We start from the raw sequence: 6223 nt of genomic DNA, 5'->3' as shown, positions 1-6223 counted from the left end.
TCCTCTACAAATTTCATTGGATAAATGAATAACTTCCAATGTAAACAACTTAATCGATTCTTTAAATTATACATGTTGGACTTTCATCATACAAATGATACGTGTAATCCACTTTATTTACAATTTCCTTAATAGCGTAGTTAGTTAGGTGTTTTATTACACAAAAGTCACCCATTATTAGTAAACTTTCAAACTATTATCATTATTTTTTTTGAGTGGTCCCACGGTGGATTCGAAAGTTAAGGTGATCAATTCAGTCAATGTGGTAGTTGATAAGACTTTCCATCAGACCAAAATCGGCAGCCATTAGTAGACTTCCATACCACTCATTACTTTTTTTTAGTGGTCCCAAGGTGGATCCTAGAGTCTAGGTGATCACTAGGTGAGTAGGAGTGTGACCCTCTCTCAAAAGCAAAGTGAGTAGGTGAGTGTGACCCTCTTTTAAAGGCAAATAGGAAATCTAACCTAACTTGGTGAATTTGAAAATCCAACACCCTCCCCCAAAAGAAATTAAAAGCCAAGGCTCTAATACCATGTTGAAGTTTTCCATAACACTAAAAACCACAGACATTAGTAAACTTTCCAAATTATTATCATTATTTTTTTAACTGGTGAGACAGTGCATCCCATAATAACACTTAGTCTATATAATCGATTCCCAGCAAATTTACTATGAAAATCCAACTACAATAGATGAATCATATCGATAAATCATATCTTTGTGTTGGGGAGAGAAAGCATGTTTTATTTCCATGGATGGTCGGGCTGCTGCCCTTATCTTATTGTTGCGGCTCAGTATCCTTTTATGGGCAGCAACATAGCTTTTCTCCTTCACGTCAGGCCAAGTCTATCAATCCACCGGCTGGATGATTAAAAAAAATTAGTAAATTATAATTTTATTTTAAATAATTATTATATTTTTTTGTTTGTTAACTAGTTTCTAATTTTCTAGGTTTGACAAGTGGCTTAAGGGATATTGAAACCAACAAAGTCATTCGGGGATCAGGTTTGACTTGTGGCTTGAGGGGCATTTAAATGGACAAAGTCACCAGGGGATCGCCCTTGGCCTCGGCCACATTAGCCGACAAAGTCATCAGCGGATCAGGATTGACTTGTGGCTTGAGGGGCATTTAAATGGACAAAGTCACCTTGGGATCGCACCAGGGCAGGGCCACATTAGACACCCTTAGTTGACTGGATTTTTAGCATGACTCATCCTTCTAACATAAGTGAGTCGCCTTGCTAAAGAGGCTCATCCTCAACCACTTGTGGTAGTGGGACTTGACTAGTATCATAGCTTAACAATACCACATTTTCAAAAGATTATAACTCATTTTGTATTAAAAGTGCAAAAATGGCATAACTACTTTAAAATAAATCTCAATATTTAATTAGTGAATATTTTAAACTATTCATAAAAGTTAAATCTCTACCATCCACTTAATAATTATTGGTAATTGAATTAAAATTGTGAAAACCCTATTTCAAAATAAGCACATTTATCAATATAATAATTTAAATGAACAATTAATCTACTATTATTATCATCAACTACTCAAAAAAACATCCCAACTACTCTCCATTGTTGCAACATCTATGTAATGATTGTCTCTATAAAAAAGAATAACAAATTCCTTTTTAATAAAAATTCTTTGAGTAATGGATGAAAGTAAAAGCAAAAATTTATTCCAATATATATTTTTATTGTTCATATGAAATTAAATGGTACATTTTACCATATATTTCTTTTAACCAATTTAAACGACTCTTAACTTCGAATCTAGATATATTTTCACTCTAAAAGAAGTTTGCATATCAAGAGATTTGATCTCGCTCAACCCTTGGTAGATATAATTATTGAGTTGAGAGGCTCTCTCGCTCACTATGGTAGAGATATTGTAAAACATAAAATTCAAAATTAAAATTAAATTAAATAAATTAATAATTAAAGTAAAATAATTGTACGAGCATCTTTGGGCAAAAATCACATAAGAAAAATTCTTGGCAAAAATCACATAAGAAAAATTCTCGTATTTTCACTCTAAAAAAAATTTACATATCAAGAGACTTGATCTTGCTCAACCCTTGGTAGATATAATTATTGAATTGAGAGGCTCTCTAGCTCACTATGGTAGAGATATTATAAAACATAAAATTTAAAATTAAAATTGAATTAAATAAATTAATAATTAAAGTAAAATAATTGTGCGAGCATCTTTCGGCAAAAATCACATAAGAAAAGTTCTTGTCGATGCGTTTCAAACCAGCCAGTGTGGTTCATCTTCAGGACGGGATGAGATGAGGAACCAAATCTAGGAAATGTAATAAATAGATGTAGAGCGCTCCCAACTACCCGGGTTAACATCTAGTTTGACTAAGGGAAGAAATTAGAAAGTAGAGGGCTCCCAACTAGCCGTTAGGGTTAACATCTAGTTTGACTAAGGGAAGAAATTAGAAAAAGTTTTTACTAAAAAGTGTAAAGGAATCTAACTTATGAAATTAAAATTATTTTTGATATTATAAACTAATAAGTTACAATTAATAAAAAAATATTAAAGCTCTTTATAACACCATTAATGAATTATATAAAATATCAATATTAATGGTTTGGTCTTATTCAAATCTCCAAAAACTAACTAGATGAAATTAACTAATTAAAAATTATTAAAAACTAAGAAGTTATAATAAGTGGATTAATAAAATAATTGCTTAAAACTTATATAGCCATTTTAGTCCCTATCAATGAATAAAATATTAATACTAATGGTCTTGACCTAAAATTAACAAGATTAAAATAATTCTAAAGGAATAAAGAGGATTAAAAAATAAAAATAATAAATAAATATATATGAAAGAATTGTTAATGGGATAAAATTAGAAAAAGATTTTACCAAAGAAGTAAAGGAATCAAAATAAAGAATTTAAAAAATTATTAAAGTAATATTATAAAACAAGAAGATATAATATGTTGAATTAATAATTAATTTGTATTACCCCTTTATAACCATATTAATAAATATTATTCAAAAATTATTAATATTAATGGTTGAATCCTATTATATCATCAAATATAAAAATTAATTTTAGAGAGTCATAAATTAATTAATAGGTGGATTAACACATAATAATGACAAATAATTTTTTATTTATTTTTTTAGCAAGAAAGCCCAGGAATCCAACATCCGTTGATACTTCAACCATCATCTCTATTTAAATTAATAGGTCTCTTTTCAATTTCTAAGGCCTCCCTAAATTTACGATGATGAAAATGGTTAATCCTCACTATAACCCTAGCCTCCTCAAAGCAGATGTGTTGATTAGTTTTTTTCTGCATTCTTTGCCAAAGTGGAGGAGAGAGACCTACCATGCTTGATGTCAGCAACATGTTCACAAATCCTTTGGTTTAAAATAGTCAATTTAGTTTGCACATTTTTTTGACTCTGGATTTTGAATATAATATTTTTATTTCAAAATATAACATAATATTTCTTTTAATAAATTTATTGCTAATAAAATGTAAATGTAATGTAAACATTTTAGACTATGGATCTACCATGGGTCCATAGGGATCACTTTTTTTGAGACGCAAAACTCATTTAAAGTGAAAAGAGATTTATACCTTAAGAGATTTGCACATGAAGAGATTTGGTCCCTCTAAACGCTTGGTAAATCTGGAGTTAAAATGGAATTTATACCTCAAGAGATTTGCACGAGAAAAAATTCAGTCCCTCTAAAAGCTTCATAGATCTGGAATTAAAATGGATCTAGGCTAGTAATCATAATTATTAATTTTATGTTTTTTTTTTTATTTTACTTTATTTTATTTTTTTAATTTGGATTTTATTTTATTTTCATGTAATTTGATTGAGTCAAAATCTTAAAGAAGATATTACATTACAACCTCTCTACCATATTGGGTTGGAGAGTGTTGTTGGGAAATAAACTTTTTCTCTTAGCTCCAACTACCCCCTCTAAAACGTGTAGCTCCCTTGGAAAATGGAAACTCAAAACAAAAAAGGCACGGATTTCATTGTAGTGTGTCATTATCATCTTTGAAACTTTGGTGAAACAAGAATTAGTATGTTGACTCATTAATAAATATGATTGGGAAGTTATCTTGAGATGACATAATATTTTAAGGATAAAATTTATAAAAAAAATTAGAAACCTTGGGAATATTTTTATCTTTAATATGCAAAATATAAAATTTTTTGCTAAAAATATTCAAATTTCTAATCATTTTATACAAATTCTATAAAATTTTGGGATTTTCAATATTAAAATATTTATCATATAATCAATGTAAAAAAAATAGAATTTGTGAATTTATTCAAACATGAAAAATTAACTCAATTACAAATATTAATCCCTAAAATTTTCTATGTTTAAAATTTTAATTATAAAAAACAATATTTATACTTTGCTTAAATAAAATAATTATAATAATATATAGATAACATTCTATTAAAAATTGTAACTTTAGGTTTTTAATTTTAAAATTCTTAAGAATGATAATTTGTTTATTGTTTTCATTTCAAAACATATTTTTATACTTAAACATTTTATAATTTTTTTTATATATATATTTTCAATAAAAACAAATCAAATTATAATAAATAAATAAAACAACAAATTAAACTAAACTATTTCTCACTAACATTTATGAATTTGTCACCATCTAGTTAACTTGAAATATATTCACAGTATAATACAAAATTAAACACTAATTATAAAGTTTCTATAGTAGAGTAGTCAAATTAGCCATTAAAAAAAAAACATGTATTATCTTATTTCAAATCATTACTTTAAATGTAAATTTTATAATATAATTATTTTAAAAATATTTTCATATGCAAATTCAAATATAGGTTACTCAAATTCAAATTAGTTAAATAATGTTTTAAAATTTATGTTTTTATTATTTTAAAGATATATACTTCAAACTTAAGTGTGTATATATATATATATATATATATATATATATATATATATATATATATATATATATATATCGTTCATAAGATGCATGTGTGTATATGTGTGTGTGTGTGAGGAGTATAGAAGTGAGGAGGACAGAATTGAGTGCAATCACATTTTACAAGTTGAGAGAGATTTATTACGGCAGATACTATTGCCTCCATTACAAGTATATGAATTATAACTTACAACTATTACAATTGTGTTATTTATATATATATGAATTCCATTTTAATAGATATGATTATGACCCAGCGTCAAATTCACATTTTTGAGTTATACTTATTCATATAAAAAGTTATGATATTTATTAAAATCGAATTGATATATTTTCTTATCTTTAACCAATTTATTATTTAAATTATAACATTGAAAATTTAATTCATATTAAAAACTAATTTTTAAGTTACCAAATTATAAATATAAAAATAAGTACAATTTCAATTGCAACTGGGATCGAATACATTTTCAAATATATACCTCAAAATATTAGAAAAGTAATGAGAAATTAATCCACACCATTGTTAATTACCTATTCAAATGTAAATATTAATTAAATTTATTTTTTTAACTATAAAATACTTACAATTTTAAAATTTACATATCATTAATGAAATTTAGGTAAAATTAATATATCTCGCTATGAGATTCATTGAGCTCCTAACCCAGGATTACAGCCCTTAAAAATGGTTCACCTAAACCAATCCTCTCTTGCCAAAAACTTTAACCCAACTCCTTGTTTTAGCTATATAACTCATATATATCGCCCTAAATAATAATGAAAAATACAAATTTCAAATATGTTTATTTCAATAATTTGATTGAGCATGTTACTCTTAATAAAAAATACAATTTCAACTTAATTATGTTCCTTTCACCATAAGTTAAATTCAAAATATATACCTAATATATTACTCATCTCATTAAAATAATGAGAAATACAAATTTCAAACATGTTCCTCTCAATCGTTTGATTAACCATGTTCCTTTCACTTTCTTACTTTTCAGAAAGACACAACTTGACTTAATTATGTTCCTTTCACTATACTCCTTTCCCATCCCTCGCTTTCTGATTAACAATGATCCTTTCACTTCCTCGTTTTTCTTTTGAAGAGCCAGAACTCCACAATTGTGACGTATTGTTTGTTTTAAAAAAATACCATTTTTAACATTACATTTTAATCGTTTGAGTCCTGTCTTCAAGTAAGCATTTTGATTTTGGTCTGGTATTGCATAGTTCCAATTT

This window comes from Pinus tabuliformis, chromosome 8 (assembly GCF_031772625.1).
Source record: "Pinus tabuliformis cultivar Carrire ecotype Pingquan chromosome 8, CPIR1, whole genome shotgun sequence".
Taxonomy (NCBI): Eukaryota; Viridiplantae; Streptophyta; class Pinopsida; order Pinales; family Pinaceae; genus Pinus; species Pinus tabuliformis.
Note: the sequence above shows the minus strand (reverse complement) of the source record.